This window comes from Sminthopsis crassicaudata, chromosome 2 (assembly GCF_048593235.1).
Source record: "Sminthopsis crassicaudata isolate SCR6 chromosome 2, ASM4859323v1, whole genome shotgun sequence".
Taxonomy (NCBI): Eukaryota; Metazoa; Chordata; class Mammalia; order Dasyuromorphia; family Dasyuridae; genus Sminthopsis; species Sminthopsis crassicaudata.
In genome coordinates, this window is record NC_133618.1 from 347,969,242 (window position 1) to 347,994,249 (window position 25,008).

The 25,008-nt window shown below is 33.2% G+C and overlaps 1 protein-coding gene and 1 non-coding gene across 2 annotated transcripts in view; both read left to right on the forward strand.

Moving 5' to 3' along the window:
• TTC6 (tetratricopeptide repeat domain 6) overlaps positions 1–25,008 on the forward strand; it is a 334,483-nt gene that overhangs the window by 22,698 nt on the left and 286,777 nt on the right. The window lies entirely within an intron of this gene.
• LOC141559330 (U6 spliceosomal RNA) lies at positions 21,509–21,611 on the forward strand. The gene has a single exon (XR_012487378.1). It is a non-coding gene; the product is annotated as a U6 spliceosomal RNA (small nuclear RNA).

Below are 25,008 nucleotides of genomic sequence, written 5' to 3' on the forward strand. Positions count from 1 at the left end.
AGAGAGCTAACAACTATAAACTTCTCATAGGAAAACAATTGTCATGTTAAATAAACAAGGAGAGATAACTTAAGAATTATTGGATAATCTGAAAGCTATGATAAAAAAAAAGAGCCTAGATATCATATTTCAAGAAGCTATAAGAAAGTTGTTTAGCTATCTTAGAATTAGTGAGCCTCTATTCAATTCCTAAAAGAGCTTCTAGAATGAAATCTCCAAGGAATATTATAACCAAATTTTAGCACTCCCAGTTCAAGAAGAAAATATTACAAGAAGCCAGAAAGAAACAATTCAGATATCATGAAGTCATAGTTAGCATCACAATAGATTTAGTAGCTACTACTATAAAAGAGTGAAGGACTTGGAATACAATATTCTAGAAATGAAAGGAGCTAGGATTACAATAAAGAATAGCCTATCTAGTAAAACTTAGTATAATTCTTTGGAGGGTAAAAAATTTAATGAAGTAGAAGACTTTCAAATATTCCTGATGAAAAAAACAAAGCTAAGCAGAAAATATGACATTCAAATACAGGATTGCAGAGAAGCACTAAAAAAATAGAAGGAAAGAAGGAAGAAAGGAAGGAAGGAAGGAAGGAAGGAAAGGAAGGAAGGAGGGAAGGAAGGAAGGAAGGAAGGAAGGAAGGAAGGAAGGAAGGAAGGAAGGAAGGAAGGAAGGAAGGAAGGAAGGAAGGAAGGAAGGAAGGGAGGGAGGGAGGGAGGAAGGAAGGAGGGAGGGAGGGAGGAAGGAAGGAAGGAAAGGAACAAAAAGGAATGAAAGAAGAGAAAAAGAAGAAAAGAGAAAGATAGGAAGAATGAAAGATACTAAGAAAGAAAAAAAGCCATCAAAGGCTTAATAAGATTACATTGTTTACATTCCTTTGTGGAAAGATAATAGTGCATTATTTAGAATTTTATCTTTTTTAAATTTAAATTTAAATTTTAAATTTAGAAATTTATCATCATTAGGGCAATTAGAAAGAATCCACTTAGAGGGCATGGGTGTGAATCTATTATTTTTGGGCAGTCTCAAAAGAAAAAGAGAAAAGTGAGAAAGAGATATGCACTAGTAGAAGGGAGAAGAGAGGGGAAGATTGGGTAAAATATTCTCACAAAAAAAGAGGTGTAAAAGTAACTATTTTTACAATGGAGAGGAAAATGAGGATGAGGAATACTTGAACTTCTCATCTGAGTACAAATACACAGAAAAAAACAGTAAAAAGAATTTGAGTCTTGGGGAGTCTCCATGCTTCTGGACTAGAACCTGGCTACTCTAATACCTGCTAAAAACAAAATAAATGAAAAAAAAAAAAATGAGCAAGCAAAGGACAAAGAACTCAACCATTGACAGCTATTATGGGAAATAGGGATGATCTGGGTTCATATTCAGGACAAAATAAAGGAATTTTAATTGGCCACTCCCTAAGAATCATTAAATGGACTCAAGCACAAAAAGAATTCTTAGAAGTATTTTAAAAGAACTTTAAAATTCAAATAAGAAATTAGAGAAAAGAAAAGAGCAATCCAAGAAAAAAATTATGAAAAAAAAAGTCAGCCAACTTAAAATAGAAAATCAAAAATTTAAGAAAATTGGAAACTAGATTTGGGCAAAAGAAATCTAATAATATTCTAAAACATCAAGAAATAATAAAACAAAATCAACAAAATGTAAAATTGGAAAAAAGGACAAAACATCTTATCAGAAAAAGATCTTAAGAACAGACCAAAGAGAAATAATATTAAAAACTCAATCTACCTGAAAAATTTGATTAAAAACAAAAAAGAATCTTGAAAAAATATTGCAAGAAAATATTTTAAAGCTTTTTATTTTCAAAACATATACATGGATAAACTTCATCATTCACCCTTGCAAAACCTTGTGTTCCAAATATTTTCCCTCCCTTCCTCCCACCCCCACTCCTAGACTGCAAGTAATCTAATATATGTTGAGCATGTGCAATTCTTCTGCACATATTTCCACAATTATCATCAAAAAGCAGATCAAAAAGGAAAAAAAAAAAAAAAACAAGAAAGAAAACAAAATGCAAGCAAAAAAAAAAAAAAGAGAGAAAATACTATGTTGTGATCCTCTCTCTGGGTGCAGATGACTCTCTTCATCACAAGACTATTGAAACTGGCCTGAATCATCCTATTATTGAAAAGAGCCACATACATCAGAATTGATCATGGTATAATCTTATTGTTGCTATGTATCTCCTGGTTCTGCTCATTTCACTTTGCATTAGTTCATGTAAGTCTCTCTAGGACTTGCCAAAATCATTGTCTGATCATTTCTTTTAGAACAATAATATTCCATTGCATTCATATACCATAAAAATATTCAGCCATTCTCCAACTGATGAGCATTTACTCAGTTTCCAGTTTCTTGCCACTGTGAAAAGGACTGCTAAAACTATTTTTCTAAAAAAACTTTTTCATTATAACCATAAGGTTTTGTTTTGGTTTGGTTGGGTTTTTATTAAAGCTTCTTATTTACAAAACATATGCATGGGTAATTTTACAACATTGACCTTTGCAAAACCTTCTGCTCCTTTCCTCTACCCTGTCCCCTGGATGGCAGGTAGTCCAATACACATTAAATATGTTACAATATATGATAAATCCAATATATTTATACATATTTATACAGTTATCTTGTTGCACAAGAAAAATCGAATCAAGAAAGAAGAAAAAAAAAACTTTAGAAAAAAAATGCAAGCAAACAACAACAAAAAGAGTGAAAATTCTATGTTGTGGTCCACACAGTTCCCACAGTCCTCTCTCTGAATGTAGATGGTTCTCTTTATCACTGAACAATTGAAACTGGTTTGAATCATTTCATTGTTGAAGGAGAGCCACATCCATCAAAATTCACCATCATATAGTCTTGTTGCCATGTATAATAATCTCCTGGTTCTGCTCATTCCACTTAGCATCAGTTCATGTAAGTCTCTCCAGGCCTCTCTGAAATCATCATGTTGGTCATTTCTTGCAGAACAATAATATATCTATATACCATAATTTATTCTGCCATTCTCGAATTGATGGGGATCCATTCAATTTCCAGTTTCTAGCCACTACAAAAAGGGCTGCCACAAACATTTTTGCATATATAGGTTTTTTTCCCCTTCTTTAAGATCTCTTTGGGATCTAAGCCCGGTAGAAACACTGCTAGGGTATGCACAGTTTGATAACTTTTTAAGCATATTTCCAAATTGCTCTCCAGATTGGTTGGATCCATTCACTGTTCCACCAACAATATATCAATGTCCCAGTTTTCCCACATCCCCTCCAACATTCAGCATTATCTTTTCCTGTCATCTTAGCCAATCTGGCATGTGTGTAGTGCTATCTCAGAGTTGTCTTAATTTGCATTTCTCTGATTAATAATGACTTGGAGCATCTTTTCATGATAGAAATAGTTTCAATTTCTTCATCTGAAAATTGTCTGTTCATATACTTTGGCCATTTATCAATTGGAGAATGGTTTGAATTCTTATAAATTAGAGTCAATTCTCTATACATTTTGGAAATGAGGCCTTCATCAGAATCTTCGATTGGAAAAATGTTTTCCCAGTTTATTGCTTCCCTTCTAATCTTGTCTGCATTAATTTTGTTTGTACAAAAATTTTTTAACTTAATATAAGCAAAGTTATCTATTTTGTGATCAATAATGATCTCTAGTTCTTCTTTGGTCACAAATTCCTTCATCTTCCACAAGTCTGAAAGGTAAACTATTCTATGTTCTTTTAATTTGTTTATAATAACATTCTTTATGTCTACATCATGAACCTATTTTGACCTTATCTTGGTATATGGTGCTATGTGTGGGTCAATGCCTAATTTCTGCCATACTAGTTTCCAATTTTCCCAGCAGTTTTTGTCAATATAGTGAATTATTATGTCAAAAGCTGAGGTCTTTGGGTTTGTCAAACACTAGATTACTATAGTTACTGACTATCATGTCCTGTGAACTTAACCTATTCCATTGATCAACTAGTCTATTTCTTAGCCAATACCAAATGGCTTTATAATATAGTTTTAGATCTGGTACAGCTAGGCCACCTTCACTTGCTTTTTTCCATTAATTCCCTTGAAGTCTTGACCTTTTGTTTTTCCAGATGAATTTTGTTGTTATTTTTTCTAGGTAATTAAAATAGTTTCTTGGGAGTTTGATTGGTATGGCACTGAATAAGCAGATTAATTTAGGTAGTATTGTCATCTTTTATTATATTTGCTCAGCCTATCCAAGAGCACTTGATATTTTTCCAGTTGTTTAGATCTGACTTTATTCATGTAGAAAGTGCTTTTAGTTTTTACTCATATAGTTCCTTACTTTCCCTTGGCAGATAGATTCCCAAATATTTTATACTATTGACAATGATTTTACATGGAATTTTTCTTTTTATTTTTTGTTGTTGGATTTTGTTACTGATGTATAATAATGCTGATGATTTATATAGGTTTATTTTGTATCCTGCAACTTTGCTAAAGTTGTGGATTATTTCTAATAGCTTTTTAGTAAAATCTCTTGAGTTCTCTAAGTATATACCATTGTATCATCTGCAAAGAGTGATAATTTGGTTTCCTTATTACCTACTCTAATTCTTTTAATCTCTTTTTCTTCTTTTATTGCCAACTCTAGCATTTCTAATACAATATTGAATAGTAATGGTAACAGTGGGCAACCTTGCTTCATCCCTGATCTTATTGGGAATGGTAGCAGTTTATCACCATTACATATGGTGCTTATTGATAGTTTTAAATAGATGCTACTATCTATTTTAAGGAAAAGTCCATTTATTCCCTATACTCTCTAGTGTTTTTAATAGGAATGAATGTTAGATTTTATCAAATGCCTTTTCTGCATCTATTGAGATAATATAATTTTTGTTAGTTTTTGTTATTTTCCCTAATATTGAACCAGCCCTGAATTCCTGGTATAAATCTTATTTGGTCATGGTGTGTTATCCTTGGGATGACTTTCTGTAATCTCTTTGCTATTATTTTATTTAAGTTCCCCCCCCCCCCAGGCACTTAGGGTTAAGTGACTTGCCCAGAGTCACGTGCTAGGAAGTGTTAAGTGTCTGAGGCCAGAATTGAACTCAGGTCCTCCTGACTTCAGGACTGGCACTCTTATCTATAATTTTCTTTCTCTGTTTTCATTCTACCTGGTTTAGGTATCAGTACCATGTCCCTATTTTTTCAAATAGTTTATAGAGTATTGGAGTTAATTGTTCTTTAAATGTTTGGTAGAATTCACACATAAATCCATCTGCCCTGCAGATTTTTTTTTTTATTAGGGAGTTAATTAATAGCTTGTTCTACTTCTTTTTCTAAAATGGGACTATTTAAGTAATCTATTTCCTCTTCTGTTAATCTGGATAATCTATATTTTGTAGGTATTCCTCCATTTCACTTAAGTCATCAAATTTATTGGCATAAAGTTGGGCAAAATAACTCCTAATTATTGCTCTAATTTCCTCTTCATTGGTGGAAGGTTCTCCCTTTTCACTTTTGAGACTAACAATTTGATTTTCCTCTTTCCTTTTTCTAATCAAATTTACCAATTGCTCATCTATTTTGTTGTTTTTTTCATAAAACTAACTTAGTTTTATTTATTAATTCAGTAGTTTTCTTTTTACTTTCAATTTTAGTAATCTCTCCTTTTATTTTTAACATTTCAAATTTGGTATTTGTTTTTAATTTTTTTTCTTTTTAGTTGCAAGCCCATTCATTGATCTTCTTTTTCTCTATTTTGTGCAAGTAAGCTTCCAGCGATATAAACTTTCCCCTTATTACCACTTTCACTTCATCCCATAAATTTTGGTATGTTGTCTCATTATTGTCATTCGCTTGGATGAAATTATTAAATGTATCTATGATTTGCTGTTTTACCCATTCATTCTTTAGGATGAGATTATTTAGTTTCCAATTACTTTTTGGTCTATTTCCCTCTGGCCTTTTACTGAATGTAATTTTTATTGTATCATACTCTGAAAAAAGTGCATTTACTATTTCTCCAGCCTTTCTGCATTTGATTTCAAGGTCTTTATGTCCTAATATATGGTCAATTTTTGTATAGGTTCCATGAACTGCCAAGAAGTGTACTCCTTTCTGTCTCCATTCAATTTTCTTCAAAGATCAAACCTAACTTTTCTAGTTGTCTATCAACCTCTCTAACTTTTTTATTTATTTTGTGGTTTGATTTATCTAGTTCTAGAGTGCAAGGTTGAGATCTCCCATTATTATAGTTTTGCTGTCTATTTCTTCTTGCAACTCTTTTAACTTATTTAGGAATTTAGATGCTATACCATTTGGTGTATACATGTTTAGTATTGATATTGCTTCATTATCTTTGGTGCTCTTTAGAAAGATATAGTTTCCTTCCTTATCTCTTTTAATTATTATTTTTTTATTTTTATTTTTATTTTTTTTGCTTTTGCTTGATCTGAAATCAGGATGGCTACTCCTGCTTTTTTTTTTTACTTCACCTAAAGCTTAATAGATTCTGCTCCAGCCTTTTACCTTTACTCTGTATACTATGCTTTAAATGTGTTTCTTGTAAACAACATATAATAGGATTTTGGCTTTTAATCCATTCTGCTATCCTCTTCCACTTTATGGGAGAGTTTACTCCATGTACATTTATGGTTAAAACTACTATTTCTGTATTTCCTGCCATCTTGTGAACCCTAAATTATACTTTTCTCTTTCTTTTTCCCCTTTCCTTTCTCTCAATATTTTACTTATGAGCTTCACTTGCCTCAAGCAGCCCTCCCCCTTTCTTATGCCTTTCCCCTACTATTTCTGTTTTGTCTTCTGTTTAACCTATCCCTTCTCTTTTCTTCTTTCACCTCCCACTTTTCTATAAGGTGAAAGAAGTTTCTCTGTGAAACCAAATAGGTCTAATATTTTCTCTTTGAGCCAAATCTAATGAGAGTAAGAGTTACACAATATTCTTCACCCTTCCTTCTTTCCCTCAATTATGTTTTCTTTGTCTCTTCCTGAGATGTAATTTCCCTCATTTTACTTTCCCCTTTTTCCAGTGCAATCCCATTTACACTTTTATTTTTTTTTTAATATTATAACAGTAAAATCAAATTATACAAGCAGTTTCTATGTTAAGGACCATGCCTAAATTGAGGGACAGGTCAGTTCTCCAAGAGTCTCCACAGCTATGAATCACAACACTTGAAGGAGTTGCAAAGCAGCCTTTACTAATTCAGATGTTCAGGGCAGCTAGATGGCACAGTGGATAGAGCACCAGCCTTGAATTCAGGAGGACCCAAGTTCAAATCTGGTCTCAGACACTTAACACTTCTTAGCTGTGTGACCCTGGGCAAGTCACTTAACCCCAGCCTCAGGGGAAAAAAACCCCAACTAATGCAGATGTTCCTTGTGGATTGGGAATGAAATAAATTGGAGGCAAGAGGAAGTGGAGAGAGGTCTGACAATGCAACTTCCTCTCAGTAGAGAGGCCAGGGAACAGCAACTGCTTCTCAGTCTCCTTGTATCATCATCATCCTCTCACATGAAGAGATCCATTCTACAGTTCTGAGTTAGACCTCCAGCAGCCACTGACAGGAGGCTCCCATATTACAACACTCTATGTATATTCATAACAGAGATACAGTTTTCAAGAGTTCTTTTCTTTTTATCTTTTGATATATGCTTCTCTTGACTTCTATATTTGGAGGTCAATTTTTTTTTGCTTAACTCTGGTCTTTTCATCAGAAATGAATGGAATTCACCTCTTTCATTGAATGTCCATCTCCTTCCCTGAAAGAAAATGCTCATTTTAGCAGGGTAGTTTATACTTGGCTGCATTCCAAGTTCCTCTGTCTTTCAGAATATCAGATTCCAGACTCTTCTGTCCTTTTTGGTAAAAGCTTCTAGGTCCTGGGTAATCCTTATTGTGGCTCCTTGGTATTTGAATTGTTTTTTTCTGGCTGCAATATTTTTCCTTGGTCTTATAGTTCTGAAATTTAGTCACAATATTCCTTGGAATTTTAATTTTGGGGTTTCTTTCAATAGGTGTTTGATGAATTTTTTCAATGGCTATTTTATCCTCTAATTCTATGTCATACGGGTAGTTCTCTTTGATGATTTCCTGGAAAATAGTGTCTAGGCTCTTTTTTTCATCATGGTTTTCTAGAAATCCAATAATCCTTAGATTGTTCTAGATCTATTTTCCAGGTCAGTGTTTTCCCAAATAGATATATTTTACATTTTTTCTATTTTTTTTTTTTGTTTGTTTTGCTTGACTGATTTTTTTTTTGTCCTTGCATTTTTTGACCTTTTCATTTTTTTTAAAAGCTTTTGTATTCACAAAACATATGCATGGGCAATTTTTCCAACATTGACTCCTGCATAACTCCTTGCTGCAAATTTTCCCCTTCTTACTTCATCCCCTCACTCACCTGGCAGGCAGTCCAATACATGCCAAATATGCCTAAATATATGCCAGATCTAATATGTGTATACATATTCACACAGCCATCTGATTGTGCAAGAAAAATCAGATAAAGAAGAAAGAAAAAGAAAAACTGAGAAAAAAGAAAAAAATGCAAGCAAATAATAACAGAGAGAGTGAAGGTGATATCTGCTGTGTTCCACCCTCTGTTCCCATGGTTCTCTCTCTGGGTGTAGATGGTTTTCTTCATCACTGTACAACTGGAACTGATCCAAATCATCTCAATGTTGAAGGGAGCCATGGTTTGACTGATTCTTGATGTCTCATTGAGTCATTCGTTTCTATTTGTTTAGTTCTGATTTTTAGTGAATTATTTTCTTTATTTACTTTTTAAAAATTTCTTTTTGTATTTGTCTATTTGCCCAATTGAAATTTTAAATGAGTTGTTTTGTTCTATGGATTATTTTCCATTTCACAAATTCTGTTTTTTAAGGAGTTTTCTTTTTCCATTTCATAGATTCTGTTTTTCAGGGAGTTGTTTTCTTTTTATATTTCACAAATTCTTTTTTTCAGGGAGTTGTTTTCTTTTTCCATTTTGTCAAATCTATTTTTTTAAGGAGTCATATGCTATTTTGTAGTGAATTTTCTTCAGATAATTTCTGTGTTGCCTTTTCCAAACCCTCTTGTAAAGTTCTCATTTCCTTTCCCCATTTTTCTTCTAGCTCTCTTTTAAGATCTTTAATAATTTCTTCTAATAATTCCCCCTGTATGATGGGGACTGATTTATATCACCCTTTGGGGCTTCATCTGGAGACCATCTGCTTTTAAAGTCTCCTCCATGTTTGAAATCTGTTCTTTCACCATAAATACTGTCTATGGCCAGAGTTCTTTTTGCTTTTTTATTCATTTTTTTTTAAGTTGAGATGTGTTTTTAGGGCAATGGAGGTTGTCCAAGCTTCTTCTACAAGTGATAGTGGCTACACTGAGTCCATGCTGACTCACTCCTGGTGCTAGGTAAGCATGGCAGGTTCCTTGAGTTTCTGGTGTTTTTGGATTCACTCTTTACCTTTTGTGTTTGTGTTGGATGTTTTATAACTTTCTGCTGATCTGCTGGCTAGCAGCTGGGGCAGAGTAATCAATACTATTGTAGATTCCTCCCATAGATTCTCACTGCACAGAACTCTCACCACCCCGAGACTCTGCACTGTGTTGGTGTCTTGCTCAACTTGCTTGAACTTGACCCATCTCCCTCTGTGCCCAATTGAAATAGACCTTTTCTGGTGATCTTTGAAATTCTTTTGCTTTTAATTTGTTACACTCCCAATATTCATGGATTCTTTCAGTCCAGAGCTAATTTAGAGGCTGAATTTCATAATTAGTGTGAGGGTTGTGGGAGAAGGTCAGAAAGAAATATGTCCTCTCATACATCTTGGCTTTGCCCTTTCCAAGAAATTATTAAAGAAAATTGCTCTTTAATTCTAGAACAAGAAAGCAAAGCAAAAATATTTTTTAAAAAGCTACTATCAACCACCAACAAGATATCACAAAAGGAAAATTTAGAGGAATATCATAATCAAGTTTCAAAGCTCCCAGGTTAAGGAGAAAATATTGGAAGCAACAACAAGAAAAAAAATAAAAATTATGAATCTGTTACAATAAGGATTACAAAAGACCTAACAACTACTATATTGAAGGTCTGTAGATCTTAGAAAACTATATCCTGTAGAGCAAAAGAACTGGTGTTATGACCCAAAGTAACTTACCCAGCAAAGGTAAGTATAATCTTGAATGAAATAAAAAAAAAAAAAAAAAAAAAAAAAAAAAAAAGGAATTTAATGAACTGAAAGACTTTCAGATTTTTGTGATAAACCCCTCAAAAATTAAGGGAAAAATTGACATATGACATCTAGGAGAAATATAAAGTAAATGTTAAAGACAAATTATAAGGGATTCAGTAAGATCAAATTGTTTACTATATGTGAAAATATTAGGAGAACTCTTATGATTCTCATCATTATCTGCGTAATTGAAAGAAAAGGCTGGGATGAGCTGGGTATGATGGAGTGATTATTTAAGAAAAAAACCAGAATTGTGGGGAGATAAAAAGGAGTAATTATCTCATACAAAATGAGTCATAAAAGGAAAAAGTGATATAAAAGAAGCTAGTAGGAGGGAGGGCAGGTAGTGCTGAAATCTTACTCTTATCCTGAATGGATTAAAGAGAGAACAACAAATATCTAGAAGAGAATAAAGAGAAAAAAATATTTTCAATTCAGAAAGAAAAAAGAGGGCAAGGGATAGGGTGAGGAGAGAGGATAAGGAAGAGACTATTGGTGGGATGGCTAAGTTAAGGGATAGGAGGGAGAGGTACTGAGTAGAAAAAAATCAGAGAGTGAGAAGAGATAGGATAAATAGGGTGAAAAGGATAGTGAGAAAAATAAGAGGAAAATACACAACCAACAATTGTAGCTTAGAAGGTGAATGCATGAATTTGCTCATAAAATATAAGTAGATAGCAGATTTAAAATTGAATTAGACTTCCCGCCAAGATGGTGGCATGGAGGCAGACAGCTGCTTGAGCTCCGTGTTTTCTCTCAGAACTTACTTCATGACAAGCCTCAGAATTAATGCTTGACCGGAAAAGAAACCCACAAAAAAACCAACAGAAGACATCCTTGAAATTTGCCAGGAAAGGTCTGTGTTTGCTTGGGAAAGGGGATGAATGAACTAGGCGCAGACTGAAGGCAAGCAGCAAGACCAAGGCAGGCAGCTCACACAACTCAGACCAGAGGGGGGAGGGGTGTGATCTCTTCTGTTTCTGTGGAAAGATTTTTAGCCCAGTGTGAATATTCCGTCTTGGCAGCAAGCCAGGAGCAGCAGAGAAGGTGTAAACACCAAAGGTAAAGAATAAAAGCCCAGAAAACTAGGTCTCTCGGGACCCGGGCACCCCCACCCCCACCCAGAGTGACTCAGCGCGTTCTTAGAGCCTCAGAGAGCAGACACAGCCATCACTGTCCTGTTAGTGCCTCGCTGCTATCTCCACAATCTGTAGAGGAAACCCAGTAACACCTTCCAGACCGCCCCCCCCTGAAACAGACCAATTGTTTCTCTTGTCAATTTGTTTTCTTCCATTACTACTCTGAAAAAATGAACAAAATATTTAAACGGGCTCTAACCATTGACAGCTTCTGTATAGAGAGAGAACAGGCTTCAAATACTGAGGAGACTAAAAGCAGACTGTCCCCAGAGGAATCCCCTAAGGGGGATATGATCTGCTCCTCAATACATAAGACTCTCATAGAGGAAATCAAAAAGGCTTTCACAAGAGAGCTAGAAGAGAAATGGAAAAAGGAAAGGGAAGCTTGGCAAGAGAGTCTAAAGAATTCATCCCATGCATTTAAAGAAAGAGTGGATAAAGAAATCAAATTATTGAAAAACAAAATTAACGAATTAGAAAAGGTAAACAACTCCAAGGAAAACAGGATTAGTGAGCTGGAAAAAGAAAACAGCTCTCTAAAAAATAAAATTGATGAAATCGAAAAAAATTCCATAGAAGATAAAAACTCAATTGGACAATTACAAAAAGATATAAAAAAAGTGAGTGAAGAAAATATCATTGAAAATTAGAATGGAACAAGTAGAAATGAATGACTCAAGAAGAAACCAAGAAGTAGTCAAGCAAAACCATAAAAACGAAACAATTGAAAAGAATGTCAAGTACCTTATTGGAAAGACAACAGACCTGGAAAACAGATGCAGGAGAGACAATTTGAGAATAATCAGACTCCCTGAAAAATGTGAGGAAAAAAAGAGCCTGGAAACTATTTTCCAGGAAATTATCAAAGAGAACTGCCCAGATGTTTTGGAAACAGAGGGTAAAATAGACATTGAAAAAATTCATTGATCACCTACTGAAAGAGACCCTAAAATCAAAACGCCAAGAAATATAGTGGCCAAGTTCAAGAAGCATCAGTCGAAAAAAAAAATATTGGAAGCTGCTAGAAAAAAGCAGTTCAGATATTGAGGCACAATAAGGATAACCCAGGATCTAGCAGTGTCCACATTAAAAGAACAAAGAGCCTGGAATATGATACTCTGAAAGGCTAAGGAACTTGGTATGCAGCCAAGTATAACTTGCCCAGCAAAAATGAGCATCGTTTTCCAGGGAAGAAGATAGACATTTAACCCAATAAATGAATTCCATCTATTCTTGATGTAAAAAACCAGATCAACACAAAATGTTTGATCTTCAAATACAGAACTCAAGAGATTTCTAAAAAGGTAAAAAGAAATCTTGAGAACTATATTTCTGCCAAAAAGATATGTAAAGAACACATGTATAATTTGTCCTAGAAATTAGAGGTGGAAAGGAAATTATATCATACTACATCTCATGAAGAAGCAAAGATAATCTATTATATCTGAGAGAAAGAAAGGAGGGGGATGAATATAGTGTGTATCAATAAACATATTCGATTTATGGTGAAACTTTTTCCACTTCATTGAACAATGATAAGGAAGGAGTAAGCTAAGGGGAAGGGAATACAGAAATTGTGAGAAAAAGGGGTAAAATAGGGAGAGGAACTTTAAGGTGGGGGAGGGATCCTAAAAAGGGAGGGCTGTGAAAAGCAAGTGGTGTTCACAAGTTTAATACTGGGTAGGGGGCTAAGAGGAAAGGAAAGGAGGAAAGAATAAGCAGGGGTTAATAGGATGGCAAGCAATACAGAATTAGTCATTCTAACCATAAATGTGAATGGGGTAAACTCCCTCATAAAGAGGAAGCAGTTAGCAGACTGGATTAAAAGCCAGAATCCTACTATATGTTGTTTACAGGAAACACCTGAAACAGGGTGATACATTAAGAATAAAAGTAAAAGGGTGGAGCAGAATATACTATGCTTCAGGTGAAGCCAAAAAAGTAGGGGTAGCCATCCTCATCTCAGATCAAGCAAAAACAAAAATTGATCTAATTAAAAGAGACAAGGAAGGGCATTATATCCTGCTAAAGGGTAGCATAATGAAGCAATATCAGTATTAAACATATATGCACCAACTGGTGCAGCATCTAAATTCTTAAAAGAGAAATTAAGAGAGCTACAAAAAGAAATAGACAGCAAAACTAAAATAGTGGGAGATCTCAACCTTGCATTCTCAGAATTGGATAAATCAAACCACAAAATAAATAAGAAAGAAGTCAAAGAGGTAGAAAAGTTTGATGTGATAGATCTTTGGTGAAAGCTAAATGGAGACAGAAAGGAGTACACTTTCTTCTCAGCAGTTCATGGAACCTATACAAAAATTGATCATATACTAGGACATAAAAACCTCAAAATCAAATGCAGTAAGGCAGAAATAGTAAATGCATCCCTCTCAGACCACATTTACATTTAATAAAAAGCCAGGGGAAAATAGACCAAAAAATAATCGGAAACTAAATAATCTCATATTAAAGAATGATTGGGTAAAACAGCAAATTATATTATTATTATATTATTAATTAATAACTAAATCCAAGAAAATGACAATAATGAGACATCATACCAAAATGTGTGGGATACAGCCAAAGCAGTAATAAGGAGAAGTTTTATATCTCTACAGGCCTACTTGCATAAAATAGTGAAAGAGAGGGCCAATGAATTGGGCTTACAACTAAAATTGCTAGAAAAGGAACAAATTAAAACCCCACAGACAAACACAAAACTTGAAATTCTAAAAAGAAAAGGTGAGATTAATAAAATTGAAAGTAAAAAAACTATTGAATTAATTAATAAAACTGAGTTGATTCTATGAAAAAACCAATAAAATAGACAAACCCTTAGTAAACCTGATTAAAAAAAGGAAAGAGAAAAAGCAAATTGTTAGTCTTGAAAATGAAAAGGGAGAACTCACCACTAATGAAGAGGAAATTAGAACAATAGTTAGGAGTTACTTTGCTCAACTTTATGCCAATAAATTTGATAAGTTAAATGAAATGGAAGAATACCTTCAAAAAAATAGCTTGCCCATATTAACAGAGGAAAAAGTAAGTAGTCTAAATAGTTCCATCTCAGAAAAAGAAATGCTATTAACCAACTCTCTAAGAAAAAATCCCCAGGACCAGATGGATTATATGTGAATTCTACCAAACATTTAAAGAACAACTAACTCCAAAGCTCTATAAACTATTTGAAAAAATAGGGATTGAAGGAGTCCTACCAAATTCCTTTTATGACACAGACATGGTACTGATACCTAAACCAGGTAGATTGAAAACTGAGAAAGAAAACTATAGACCAATCTCCTTAATGAATATTGATGCTAAAATCTTAAATAAGATATTAACAAAAAGACTTCAGAAAATCATCCCCAGGATAATACACTTTGATCAAGTAGGATTTATACCAGGAATGCAGGACTGGTTCAATATTAGGAAAACTATTAGCATAATCGACTATATCAATAACCAAATTAACAAAAACCATATGATCATCTCAATAGATGCAGAAAAAGCATTTGATAAAATCCAACATCCATTCCTACTAAAAATGCTCGAGAATATAGGAATAAATGAACTATTCCTTAGAATAATCAGGAGCATATATTTGCGACCGTCAGTAAGCATCATATGCAATAGAAATAAACTGGAACTTTTCCCAGTAAGATCAGGAGTGAAACAAGGTTACCCACTATCACCATTACTATTCAATAGGAATAAGAGCTGAGAAAGAGATTCAAGGAATTAGAGTAGATAATGAGGAAATCAAACTATCACTCTTTGCAGATGACATGATGGTATACTTAGAGAACCCCAAAGACTCTGCTAAAAAGCTATTAGAAATAATTCATAACTTTAACAAAGTTGCAGGATACAAAATAAATCCACATAAATCCTCAGCATTTTTATACATCAGCAACACAATCCAACAGCAAGAGATACAAAGAGAAATTCCATTGAAAATAACGGTCGATAGTATAAAATGTTTGGGAATATATCTACCAAAGGAAAATCAGGAATTATATGAGCAACATTATAAAACACTTGCCACAAAAATAAAGTCAGATTTAAATAATTGGAAAGACATTCAGTGCTCTTGGATAGGCCAAGCGAATATAATTAAGATGACAATACTCCCTAAACTAATCTATTTATTTACTGCTATACCAATCAGACTCCCAAGAAATTATTTTAATGACCTAGAAAAAATAACAACAGAATTCATATGGAAGAACAAAAGGTGGAGAATTTCAAAGGAAGTAATGAAAAAAATCAAATGAAGGTGGCCTAGCTGTAGCAGTCACCAAAATCATTTGGTATTGGCTAAGAAATAGATTAGTTGATCAGTGGAATAGGTTAGGTTCACAGGGCAAGATAGTGAATAAAAATAGCAATCTAGCAAACCCAAAGATCCCAACTTTTCGGATAAGAATTCATTATTTGACAAAGCTGCTGGGAAAACTGGAAATTAGTATGGCAGAAACTAGGCACGGACCCCCATTTAACACCACAGACTAAGATAAGTTCAAAATGGGTCCAAGATTTAGGCATAAAGAACAAAATCAAATAAAGTGGAGGAACATGGGATGGTTTACCTCTTGGACTTGTGGAGAAGGAAGGAGTTTGTGTCCAAGGGGAAACTAGAGACCATTATTGATCACAAAATAGAAAATTTTGATTACACCAAATTACGTTTCTGCACAAACAAAACTAATGCAAACAAGATTAGAAGGGAAGTAACAAATTGGGAAAACATTTTTCCAGTTAAAGGTTCTGATAAAGGCCTCATCTCCAAAATACAGAGAATTGACTCTAATTTATAAGAAATCAAGCCATTCTCCATGAACAGACAATTTTCAGATGATGAAATTAAAACTATTTCCACTCATATGAAAGAGTGTTCCAAATCACTTTTGATCAGAGAAATGCAAATTAAGACAACTCTGAGGTATCATTACACACCTGTCAGATTGGCTAAGATGACAGGAACAAATAACGATGAATGTTGGAGGGGCTGTGGGAAAACTGGGACACTGATGCATTGTTGGTGGAGTTGTGAAAGAATCCAACCATTCTGGAGAGCAATCTGGAATTATGCCCAAAAAGTTATCAAAATGTGCATACCCTTTGACCCAGCAGTGCTTATATCCCAAAGAAATACTAAAGAAGGGAAAGGGACCTGTATGTGCCAAAATGTTTGTGGCAGCCCTTTTCATAATGGCTAGAAACTGGAAAATGAATGGATGTCCATCAATTAGAGAATAGTTGGGTAAATTATGGTATAGGAATGTTATGGAATATTATTTATCTGTAAGAAATGACCAACAGGAGGAATACAGAGAGGTTTGGAGAGACTTACATCAACTGATGCTGAGTGAAACGAGCAGAACTAGGGGATCATTATACACTTCAACAGCAATGCTGTATGAAGATGTATTCTGATGGAAGTGGATATCTTCAACATAGAGAAGAGCAATTCCAATTGATCAATGATGGACAGAATCAGCTACATCCAGAAAAGGAACACTGGGAAATGAGTGTAAACTGTGAGCATTGTTTTTTGTTTTGTGTTTTGTTTTGTTTTTCTTCCCAGATTATTTTTTACCTTCCGAATACAATCCTTCCTTTGTAACAACAACAACAACAAAATTCATTTCTGCACATATATATTGTACCTAGGATATACTATAAGATATTTAATCTGTATGGGAATGCTTGCCATCTAGGAGAGGAGCTGGAGGGAAGGAGGGGAAAAATTCGGAACAGAAGGGAGTACAAGGGATAATGTTGTTAAAAAAAATTACCTATTCTGTGAAAGAAAATGTTATAATTATAAATTTACCTATGTACTGTGAAAGAAAATGTTATAATTATAAAAATTAATTTTAAAATGGAAAATAAAAGGATGCCCATCAATTGGAGAATGGTTGGGTAAATTATGGTATATGAATGTTATGGAGTATTATTGTTCTGTAAGAAATGACCAACAGGATGAATAAAGAGAGGCTTGGAGAGACTTACATCAACTGATGCTGAGTGAAACGAGAAGAACTAGGAGATCATTATACATTTCTACAATGATACTGTATGAGAATGTATTCTGATGGAAGTGGATATCTTCAACATAGAGAAGAGCTAATCCAATTCCAATTGATCAATGGTGGACAGAATCAGCTACACCCAGAAAAGGAACACTGGGAAATGAGTGTAAACTTAGCATTTTTTGTTTTTCTCCCCAGATTATTTTCACCTTCCGAATCCAATTCTTCCTTTGCAACAACAACAAAATTCGGTTCTGCACATATATATTGTACCTAGGATATACTATATGTATGGGAATGCCTGCCATCTAGGGGAGGGGGTGGAGGGAAGGAGGGGAAAAATTCAGAACAGAAGGGAGTACAAGGGATAATGTAAAGAATTACCTATGAATATGTACTGTCAAAATATGTTATAATTATAAAATTAATAAAAATAAAATAAAACATCTTAACACAAAAAATTGAATTAAAATATGTTGCTTTCAGGAAACTATCAAAATGAGAGATATATAACAAGATAATATAAAGAGCAGGAGTAAAATTTATTATGTAAAAAGAATGGTAATCATGATCTCAAACAAAGTTAAAATAGATTTAATCAAAAGAGAAAAATAGAAAAAGTATACTAATCATTCAGCAATATCATACAGTATTGGTTTAGGCTTTTAAAATACTTACACAGTATAAAATGCTTGGGTGTGTACCTGCAAAAGCACATAGAAACTATATGAATGTAAATATAAAACACTTTTTATACAAATAAAGTCATATCTAAATAATTAATATAATATTTATTGAAATAGGTTTTAACCCACTGAACTAATAAATAAAACTAGGAGGTGGCTTTGTGGAAAAAAAATAAAGTAAAACAGATAAACTCAATAGTTTAATTTATTGGCATTTTTTTTTAAAGAGAGAAATTAAAACAGTTATTAAGTACTATTTTGTCCAAATATAATGCCAATCTAAATTAATTGGATGAATATTTACAAAAATAAAAACAGCCCAGATTAACAAAATTAGAAAGACTGAAAGACTTTCAGATTTTTGTGATAAACCCCTCAAAAATTAAGGGAAAAGTTGACATATAACATATAAGGTAAATGTTAAATTCCAATTATAAGGTTTGATCAGTAAGATCAAATTGTTTAGTACTTGTATAAGAAAATATTAGGAAAACTCTTATGATTCTCATTATTATCTAGGTAATAGAAAGAAAGAGCTGGGATGAGCTGAGTAAGATGGAGTTATTAAAAAAAAACAATTGTAGGGAAGATAAAAAGGAGTAATTATCTCATACAAAAATAAATAAACTGAATAAACCATAAAAGAGCTCTCTAAAAACAACAACAACACACACACACACACACAGGACATAGTGGATTTATAAATGAATCTTACCAAATATTTAAAGAAGAATTAATTTGGGAGTCTTATTAAATTTTTTCTATGACAAATAATGATTTTAATACATAAACCAGGGAAGGAAAAAACAGGAAAAAACCTATAGATCAATTTTCCTACTAAATGTTGATGCAACAACAACAAAAAAAGTTTTAAATAAAATACTAAAAAGGACATTATAGTAATGTGTCACCAACAGTCAGGATAGATTATATGAGAAACACAGGACAAGTTCAATACTAGTAAGCCTAAGCAAAATTGAGCTATATTAACATAAAAACTTTATGATTATTTCAATAGACTAAGAAAAAACTTTTGACAAAATATAATACCTATTCCTAAGGAATAAAAGAAGCTTTTGTTAAAATGAGTGAAATCTCTGTAAAACAGAGAGCAATTTTTATTTGTAATGTGAATATACTACAAGCCTTTCCAATAAGTTCAGAGACAAAGAAAAAATGTATATTATTGCTATTATCATTCCATGTTGTTCTGGAAATGCTGACTATAGCAATAAAATAAGAAAATGAAATTGAAGGAATAATGATAGAAAGTGAGACAATAATATCACTTTGATGATATAAGAACCTTAGAGAGTAAATTTTTTAAAAACTAGTTGAAATAATTAACAACTTTAGTGAAAAAGGAGGATATAAAATAAACCCACACAAATATCAGCATTTCTATATAATACCAACAAAACCTAGCAGGAAAGATAAAAATTTGATGAAAAATCATTGCAGATGATATAAGATACTTGAGATTCCATTTTTCAAGTCACATAAAGGAATTATATGAATAATTTGAAAACTCCGAACAAAGACATCTAAATAATTGGATAAATATTAATTGTTCGTGGAAAGACAGAATCACTATAATAAAAATGGTAATATTACCTACATTAATTTATTTATTCAGTGTTATATCACTACCAAAGGATTATTTTATAAAGCTACATAACATAATAACAAAATGCATCTAGAGGAACAAAAAGTCAAGACTGGCAAAGGAATCAATGAAAAAATGTGAAGTAAGATAGCCAAGTATTAGAGATATCAAAATATATTACTAAGCGATAATCATCAAAACAATTTGGAATTAGATAAGAAAAAAAGTGGCTGGATAATGGAACAGATTAGATGAACAATATGTAGAAACAAATTAGCACAATAGTTTTGATAAAACCCCAAAAACTCAGATGTTGGATAAAGAACTTACTATTTTGAATCATTTAAAGAGAGCATCCTACTCATTCCCTGAAGAATCAACATTTGATGTGTGGTAAATAAATATAGTTCTAGACCAAATATCATTCTTGGAGAATAAGGAAGAACTTGTCCTTAGAGCTTGCTTTGCCTTCCTCCTCTTCCTTCTCTCTGTTACACAAAATTAGTTTCTCTGCAGAGGAAAGTGAGCCAAATTTCAGATCAGATATCTACCTAGATATATACCAATTGAGCTATATTACCACAAATGTACATAATACATATCATAAAATAAAATGGAAAAGAATGAAAGGAGGCAACTTTTAGATTTATGGCTAGTAAGGACAATTTCATTTACATAAAATTAAGTAGCTCTTACAGAAACAAAATTAGTTTTGATAGAATAGAAAGAGATATACATTAGGAAAAAAATTATTTGCATAAAATATATCTGATAAATATTTGCTATCCAAGATATATAGAAATCCATGGGAATATATATGAGAGCTATTTTCTAAATACATAATACATGATTAAAAGCTCTAAATAATCATTTCAAAAAAAGAGTTATGAACTCTCAGTATAACATAATCCCTAATATTAAGAAAAATGCAAATTAAAATAACTGAGGTTTTATTTATGTATTGAATTGCCAAAGATGATAAAGTAAAAAAAAAAAAAAAAAATTGAAGACAAACACAATTGTTTTAGTTGCAAAATGATCTTATCATTCTTGAAAACAATTTGGACTTATGAGAAAACTCATTCAACCATAAATATCTTTGACCTAGTGATCCCACTACTAAAACTAAATAATGACAACAAAAAAAGTATTTTTGTCAAAGTATGTATTATTAGTTTTGTGGTGACAAAATATAGGTAACAAAGTAGGTATCTGTATAGTTGGGAAAGTTCATGAATGTAACACAATATTATTGTCACATCAGAAATACTAAACCTGGAAAATTCAGGGAAATATGGGATATAAAATGCTTTGAAGCAAAACCACAACAGTGTTCACAATGATCATGATAATGTAAATGAAAGGAATAGCAATAAGTGGCTGAAGTTAGTTATTTCCTGTGAATAGAGAAGTAAGGTTACAAAAAGGACAGAAATTTGCAGACACTGTCAAGCATTATCATTTTGTCAATTAACCGTTAAACCAAACTGATTTCTTTATTATCAGGGGTAAGATTGGGAAGATATATATAAGGAAATTGTTGTGAGGTATATACAAAACCTTCCCTCAATCTCAAGAGAAGAAGCCACTAGAGTATATGATAACACACCAGATGGTTATAGCAGTTAAGAGAGTGGTAATGAATGGCAGCCCTGGAAACATAATAATGACATATGGTGGAAACTAAGTGGAATTTTCCCTGTAGAGGCAAAATGGAATAGAAATATCAAGAAGAGTTTTGAGGGATGGAGAGAACTGTGTTGGAATGAAGAAGCAGTTAGAGTACTGATTTAGCAGCAAACATATTAAAATTGGAAAGATATAGAGAAGATTAACATGGCTCCTGTACAAGGATGACAAACAAATTTATGAAGAGTTCGATATTGTTTACTTTTTTTTTTAAGAACCAGAGACACACAGGGGACTGTGTGGGCCTGAGCCCAAGTAGTTGTTCTAGAACCAATGCTATCCTTCTTTAATTAGGAACATGCATTTTTCTGGTACTGCTATCTTCCCCACTAGTGTGGGAATCTAATAGGAGAGGTACTCCTTTGTGCATGGGGCTAAGAATGATTGTTCTATATTTAATTTTCTCTTATTATTTACTTCCCTATTCTGTCCTAATTATAAGTGTGTTGTTATTTTAGTTATGGTTCAATAAATCAATAAAAATGTATTAATGCTTATTTATGCGCCAGGAATTGTGCTACATGCTGAACAGACAAATAGAAAAAAATAAAATGATCCCTTCCCTCAAGGCACTTACATTTTATCAGTTTTTCTGGTCTCACTTTCCTAAAGCAAGTCTACCTTTATGTCCCTACAAGGATTCTAAGGACATTCCAGGAGGGTTAAAGTACTTCTCTAATACGCTCAAGGGCATATTTCAGATGGGTTCCTCCTACTGTTAGTCAGAAACTTTCATTTAGTCATTTAGCATTTATTAGTTTTTACAAAGTGATATTTATGTCAAAGGTATAGCAAAAACTAAAGCATAAAGATTTTTCCTCCAATACCATAAAGGCACATTCCTCTTTATTACACCTCAGTTTCTGGAGAAGAGTGGATTTAGTGGAGATACTACATAGTATTGAGCTCACAAAATTCACATTGAAATAAAGAATGTCTGCTAAATGAGTACTCACCTCACTTACCCATGTCCCTAATCTCAGGTGACTTCTCACTTCTTGATACACCAATCTTGGCACACAAATGTAGAAGCAAAGATCAAAGGACTATTTTCATGGGGCCACTTGTTGACCTCAAATGAGAAAAAGGCCCAACGTATATCTCCTCTTCTACATTACTCTTAATTGATGCCATATAGCAGGAAGAACCTAGTCAAAGAGAGCTCAAACCAAGATTATACATTATAAAATAAAGGTCAAAGCCATCCTAGTTCAGCTCTAAGCCAATCAAAAAGATTGTTGTATACCAAATCGTTAGCTGACCAGAGCCAGTTACAGAATATTTTTACATATGCCAATGTCTCTCCAAAGAACTTTCATTATACATCATGTCAATTTCCTCAGAAGCTGCCTCTAAAGTTTCTTCTGCTAAGGGGAATTGTATCAGTATTACTCTGCATATAAGCCAGTCCCCCTATTACATAGGCATATACAGAATAAATACAAAATTCATACTGAGGATGATCATACTGATCATACTGATGATGCTTCAATTGAGTATTGAAGGAAGTAAGGGAATTCTGAAGTAGAGGTAATAAGGGAATGAATACATTTCAGGCAGGAAGAGACTTTCTGGCCTTTTGTATTGTAGCAGAGCCTAGATCTGCTATTGAGGAAAGAGACAATCCCAAAGTAATGAACTTAGGAAGACCATGAAAAATGGTGAAAGTCATGAGTCCCTGTGATCTCAATCTATAGGTGTCTGGCTAAAGAAAAATTTTAATAAAGTGAATTTCAAATAATAAAATAATAGTAATTAGCAGTTTTGGAAAATGAATGGGTGCCCATCAATTGGAGAATGGTTGGGTAAATTATGGTATATGAATATTATGGAATATTATTGTTCTATAAGAAATGACCAACAGGAGGAATACAGAGAGGCTTGGAGAGACTTATATGAACTGATGCTAAGTGAAATGAGTAGAACCAGGAGATCATTATACACTTCAACAACAATACTGTATGAGGATGTATTCTGATGGAAGTGGATATCTTCAACATAGAGAAGATCTAATTCAGATCCAATTGATCAATGATGAACAGAATCGGCAACACCCAGAGAAGGAACACTGGGAAATGAGTGTATACTATTTGCATTTTTGTTTTTCGTCCCAGGTTATCTTTACCTTCTGAATCAAATTCTTCCTTTGCAACAAAAAAATTGGTTCTGCACACATATATTGTATCTAGGATATACCATAACACATTTAACATGTATGGGACTGCCTGCCATTTAGGGGAGGGGGTAGAGGAAAGGAGGGGAAAATTTGGAACAGAAGTGAGTACAAGGGATAATGTTGTATAAAATCACCCATGCATATGTACTGTCAAAAAAAAAAGTTATAATTATAAAATTAATTTTAAAAATTAATTAAAAACAATTAGCAGTTTTATTTGTTGTTTGTGGTTTGTAATGCAGTTTATAAATATTACCTCATTTTATTGTCACAATAACCCTGGTAGGTGTTATAACTATTATTCCCAGATAAATAGATAAAAGTAAAATTACTTTCTCAAGGTCACATAGCTAGTAAGGTTTTGAAACTCAAGTCTTCCTGACTCCAGGTTCAGAGCATTTATTTATTCTTCCTCTAACCAGTTCACTACCATCACCACATGCTTCAGGAGCAACCACAACAGAGGTTCCTGCCTGGTCTATTGGCAGTCTAGTGTACTGAATGGGGCCTTGAGCTGCATTTGCATAAATATGATTATTCAAAACATTCTACATTGAGCCTGGGTAAACAGAGAATTCTAAAATATGAGTTAGAACCCTTTTTAAAGCTTAAAGGGGGGGATTTGGAACAGTTATTGCATATTGTAATTTTAAAGTTGTAAACTGAATGAAATATGTCCAAATTAAACTCAATATCTAAAACTTTTTGCATCCCATCCTCAAAGAAGCATATGTTAGACTAACATGGGAAAGTATTAGACAAGACAATTCTCTTTTTACTACAATCTGAGTTCTGGATTGCTATTCTTTTGGTCCCTCCCCATATACTTGACTCCAGTAAATCTGGGTCAAGGGGGAAACCTTCAGCATATTATTATTCTTTCATTTCACAACATTTTAGCCACCTTAGACTTTTATGAAGGTAAATTTTTTTCTTACTTGCTTATTTTTTCTGGAAGTCATTGTAAGAAAACCTATTATAGCTAGTATTTAAGTTGTTTTTTCTCTTGATGGATTCAACTGGAAGGAAAGAAAGAGAGAAAAAAAGGAAAAAAGGAGAGAAAGAAAGGAAGGAAGAGAGAAAGAAAGGAAGAGAGAAAGAAAGGAAGGAAGAGAGAAAGAAAGAAAAAAGAAAGGGAGAAAGAAAGGAAGAAGGGAGAAAGAAAGGAAGGAAGGGAGAAAGAAAGGAAGAAAGAAAGAAAAGAAGAAAGGAAGAAAGAAAGAGGAAGAAAAAGAGAAAGAAAGGAAGGAAGAGAGAGAGAAAGAAAGAAAGGAAAGAAAGAAAGGGAGAAAGAAAGAAGAAAGGGAGAAAAGGAAGAAAAAGAAAAGAAAAGAAGGAAGGAAGGAAGAAAGGAAGAAAGAGAGGGAATAAAGAAGGAAGGAAGAAGGCAGGAATAGTAGAGATGCTGGTTCTGGAGTCA